Here is a 5,803-nt window from a genome sequence, read left to right as displayed (position 1 = left end):
GCGGCGTCATGTCTTATCAATGATAGGCTCTTATCATCTAGTGCATTCACTACTTGAGCATAACAATCTGCATTCTTCGCTGGATCTGCAGCTATGGCAGCCTCGCCAGCGGGCTCTCTCAAAATGGTGTCTTTCAGCTTCAGAATGTGTAAACGGCTAAGGAATCACGTTTCCCATAGATCATACTTATCTTCTGTTCCATCAAAGACAATCTGCTGTTGTAGCGTTCCTGCTCCGGCCATTTTCACTTTTATTCTTTTTATAGTTCGCAATCTCCAAGATGTTGCTCAGGCTGTGGCTTGTAGAGTCCTCAATTTTCACGGGGATCTCTCGGCGCCATCTTTATCCAGGCTCGTCTAGTAGCTTCTCTTGGCTAACAGTTCTTTTTACTTCTGTTACCTTGTTGTTGCTCTAGACTTGCGTTCCTGGGCCCATAACCTGATGAGCTTAGTGCCTTGCGGTGGAGATGTAATTGAACTCTCATCAGACACATTTTACCTTTAGCCTTGTAGGCATATTTATTGTATCGACGGGCGGGAGTAACGCAGCTGTGCTGCCACTTTAAACTCAGACACCGGAACAGGTAGTGTAGGTATCAAGTAACACAGAGGTAAATTCAACACTGCCCTCTAATGGACACGATGAGTAAGGGCGTACAATAGTACTACACTTAACAGGATAGTAGGTGAAAGGCATCAAGGAAATAAAGGCATGCAAACTTGAAACTGATCCTACCAAGTTCTGTTTAGTTCTGACTGGTATTTATTGGATAGAAAAACCCTGCTGTGAAGAACTTTTAGATTCCCAACCAGCTGTGTCCCAAGTGCACATGAACGGTCGCTGTCGGGAACACGCATAAGCGCGGGCGTCATCACTGGCGAGCCGTCTCGTTATCACCAGGAGAGTGAACGCTCCTCTAATGCGGCGCATACTGTCTTGTTCTTGAAGAAAGTAGTTCAATCCGGGTCGCTTTTACCTCACTTTATTTGTTCAAGTATTTCGGTATGGTAACTATGAAGCAAAAGGAGGGAATTGTATTTAACACGCGTGGAGAGAAATACCGCAGAGCTATCTTCCAGCCCGGGGGGCTTTCCCCGGGGCTCTCAACGGGGCTGCCATGTGTCTGACCTCATCTGACTCCCGCTCCCCGTTTGTATCAAGTAGGCGTGGCTTATGTGACGTATTGGCTCCGGCTTCCTCACCTGTCTAAAGGTGCTGCCATTTGTGGCTGGAGTAGTTATTGCAGCTTATATGTTCGATCCTGCTTCCTTGTGGCTATGTGGGAGCAGCTTATGTGCTTAAAATACGTAACAATACCGCTGCTCATCCTCCCTTTTCTTTCAGCATTGTACTGATCAACAGCAGATAATGACTTCTAAGCTTCAAGAACCTTGTGGCAGCGGTGTGGGCGAGGCGACAGACCAACGGCCCTTTTCAGGGCCACTGGAGAGCGCTTCCTTAAGAGCTGGGCCCTTTTCAGGGCCTCATTGTGCTTCCTGTCCCGCTTCTCTGGCGCCGGGTGACGGGCACCTGGCTTGTTTCAGATGCCTCGGCACTGAACACGCCGCGGTTGCCTTGGTTACCCCCGCCTCCTGCGCCGCCTGCCGCCCACTGCCTAAAGAGGGGTTCCTCTCCGGGCAGGGTGCGAACTACAGGGGAGCCAGGGGGGTCTCAGCCCCCCTTTATAAGACATGAGGTCCCCTGAAACCATGATTTGTGAAATTTTGGGTGGATCACAAAAATATTGGCAAAATGCTGTTTTTTCCCATGCATTTCCTTTTTTTTTTTTGGGCTAATCATGGATCATGTGTAAAATTAGGCTATTTTTAATGTATGATTTGCGCATTGGCGTGATTCATCACTATTTCACTTTACAACTGTGTGTATAGAAATCTGGGGGGACCAGTAAAGTTATTTGTAATTGTGATAAGATGTTGACTGAGTACAAATGCAATATATATTTCTAACTCTGAGGAGTTAAGTCAACTGGCATGAATCATACATTTTTTTGTAAATAACCCTAATATGTACTAATGCATGCGTGTATGTGCGCTTGAATGCTATTTTTTCCTCATGGGTGAAGAGTCTGTATGACCCTTTGTCTAAGAGAGAAGGTCAACATTCCAAGAAACAGATGATACTGTGTAGACAAAGATACAGGGGGTAGGGTACAGGAAATAGGTCATAAAACAAGAGATAGTCCCTTCCATTAGAGTTTCAAGAAGAATTTAGGGACTAAGACAAGAGACAGAGAGATTCTCTAGAGGCAGGGCAACCTCGAATGCCCTGCATCCGAGGTTTCGCCCCGGGCGTGAATATACAATTCCCCTCCTTTTGCTTCATAGTTACCATACCGAAATTAGGCCAAATAAAGTGAGTTAAAAGCGATCCTGATTCGAGTGCCTTTTCTAAATAACTTAACACAAGCAGCTTGGTGCGAAAGCAACAACTGTTGGCGCAATTATTAGAAAATGGAAGAAGTTCAAGATGATGGTCAATCTCCCTTGGTCTGGGGCTCCATGCAAGATCTCACCTCGTGGGGCATCAATGATCATGAGGAAGGTGAGGGATCAGCCCAGAACTACACTGCAGGACCTGGTCAATGACCTGAAGAGAGCTGGGACCACAGTCTCAAAGAAAACCATTAGTAACACACTACGCCGTCATAAATTAAAATCCTGCAGAGCATGCAAGGTCCCCCTGCTCAAGCCAGCGCATGTCCAGGCTCGTCTGAAGTTTGCCAATGACCATCTGGATGATCAAGAGGAGGAATGGGAGAAGGTCATGTGGTCTGATGAGACAAAAATAGAGCTTTTTGGTCTAAACTCCACTCGCCTATTTGGAGGAAGAAGAAGGATGAGTACAACCCCAAGAACACCATCCCAACCGTGAAGCATGGAGGTGGAAACATCATTCTTCTGGGATGCTTTTCTGCAAAGGGGACAGGACGACTGCACCGTATTGAGGGGAGGATGGATGGGGCCATGTATCGCGAGATCTTGGCCAACAACCTCCTTCCCTCAGTAAGAGCATTGAAGATGGGTCGTGGCTGGGTCTTCCAGCATGACAACGACCCGAAACACACAGCCAGGGCAATTAATGAGTGGCTCCATAAGAAGCATCTCAACAGTGCATCTCCTGGATTGGCCTAGCCAGTCTCCAGACCTGAACCCAATAGAACATCTTCTGAGGGAGCTGAAAGTCCGTATTGCCCAGCGAGAGCCCCGAAACCTGAAGGATCTGGAGAAGGTCTGTATGGAGGAGTGGGCCAAAATCCCTGCTGCATTGTGTGCAAACCTGGTCAAGAACTACAGGAAACGTATGATCTCTGTAATTGCAAACAAAGGTTTCTGTACAAAATATTAAGTTCTGCTTTTCTGATGTATCAAATACTTATGTCATGCAATAAAATGCAAATTAATTACTTTAAAATCATACAATGTGATTTTTTGTTTTTTGTTTTAGATTCCGTCACTCACAGTTGAAGAGTACCTATGATAAAAATTATAGACTTCTACATGCTTTCTAAGTGGGAAAACATGCAAAATCGGCAGTGTATCAAATACTTGTTCTCCCCACTGTAAATGTATGTTCTCATAACATGCAACTCATCATGTGACTGGAAGCTGGAAAATGTCTCATCTGAAATTAGATATGTTTCATCAATTACAGGCGCCGACATTGATGAGGAGGCTTAGCCGGGATGACCTGAAAGATCTTTTTCCTGGCCCCGAGAATTTTCTCAGAAGAAAGAAGCTTTGGGATTTTATCAATCAAAAGGTACATACACATGGGATGGGATTTACTGTACAAATGTTATCACATGATCAATGCTCTTAATTGTATTTTTATTTATTTATCCCCAACAATTCTAATAGTGTGAAGGAACTACTGACCAAGATGACAGTGCGTGTGGCGTTTGATTTTACCCTCAACTAGTGCCATCCCACCATGCCAGCCTCAGGCTTCCACTTCCATATCCAAAACTGCTGACAAAACATTGAAAATGCCAGACCCACCCGAGCATGTGTTGTACACAGATTCAGAGTTGGATATGGTGCGTAGTCAGTACTTTGCATTGCTCCGCAATGGAAAATAAAATGACTGTAAGCTGTCTAACGAGCTCTGCTGCAGACTCATCCGGAACACAATCACCAGCATGGTTGCGATCCTGCGTGCTAGTCCCATGGGAGAAGAAGTAAAATACCCCTCCAAAGTTGAGATGAGAGCAATGGCACAGAAGATCGTCAACTATTACCCCATGTTACGTGATGCTAACACTAATATGCCATATGTAAGTAATGTTTTTTTCTCTCTCTTTAAAAAAAAAAACAGCTATGAGTGGGATCCAAGACAACAACTTAAACATTTGTTTTTACCACAGGTTACCATCCACACCAAAATGTACAAGAGACTTCAAAATATGAGGTCCCCAAGGAAGAGGCAGGGCTCCATGCCGCAACGAGGCTCGCCAAGAAGACTCTGTTCAGGTCGACAGGGACACATGGTGACATAAGCTGTGATGCGACTGGTGAGACAAGCGGCGAAACAAGTGATTCCAGTGCTGACACCATACTATTTGAGAGCAACGATGACCTCAGCGAGGACAACTCCAGTGCAGGTATGTTCTTAAAGTTGGAAAAAGTAAAAGTGTGCAGGCACCGTACTGGTTTCTGTACATCCATAAAAAACTGATTGAGACTGCATTAATGTGCGTCCCTGTTAGTTTTCAAATACTACCCTCTGGTGTGCAAAGGAAGCCCAACAATAGCAACCTGGCTTCACCGCTATCACCCACATTATCCAGGACTGTGACAGCTTCACCAACTACATCCAGGACTGTGACAGCTTCACCAACTACATCCAGGACTGTGACAGCTTCACCAAAATCATCCAGGACTGTGACAGCTTCACCAACTACATCCAGGACTGTGACAGCTTCACCAACTACATCCAGGACTGTGACAGCTTCACCAACAACATCCAGGACTGTGACAGCTTCACCAACTACATCCAGGACTGTGACAGCTTCACCAACTACATCCAGGACTGTGACAGCTTCACCAACAACATCCAGGACTGTGACAGCTTTACCAACTACATCCAGGATTGTGACAGCTTCACCAACTACATTCAGGACTGTGACAGCTTCACCAACAACATCCAGGACTGTGACAGCTTCACCAACTACATCCAGGATTGTGACAGCTTCACCAACTACATTTGCAGTGGATGATGGTAAGCCCGCCTTCACCCTTTCAGCCTGCTATCTATGATAGATCTTGATTTTTAGATTAGATTAAATTACTTTCAAAAATATATCCATAGGCTCAGTCATCGGCAACATTGATGTTAGCAATTTTAAACAAATTACTTTTTGGCCTAACTGAACTTGATTTGACCCATTATTTTACAAACAAGCATTTCAACATGCATTGAACCTAAGTTGTGCATCATTGTGCTGTGCATGTATTTTATATTAGGGTTAGGGATGAAATTAATAAAGTAAATTTAAAATTTCTGTACATTTTTAATACTTCATTAGGAAATTGTTTTACTCAAGCTTTTATTGGCTTTAACACTTGAGTTTGGTAGAAATATTACTTCTGATAGTGTACCTTATATGGATTTTGTGAAATCTAGTGGGGGCACTATTTACAGATACAAATAGATACTTTTAAAAATAAAGCAGTATGATAAAAGATGATGTGTAAGAAAATGAATAGAAAACAGATTCTAATAATCCATTCTCAAGTCCAGTTAATGGTTACAGATTTGGAAGTTCTCAAGTTTTTTATTACTA

Source organism: Pollachius pollachius (assembly GCF_949987615.1).
Source record: "Pollachius pollachius genome assembly, chromosome: 15".
Classification (NCBI taxonomy): domain Eukaryota; kingdom Metazoa; phylum Chordata; class Actinopteri; order Gadiformes; family Gadidae; genus Pollachius; species Pollachius pollachius.
Note: the sequence above shows the minus strand (reverse complement) of the source record.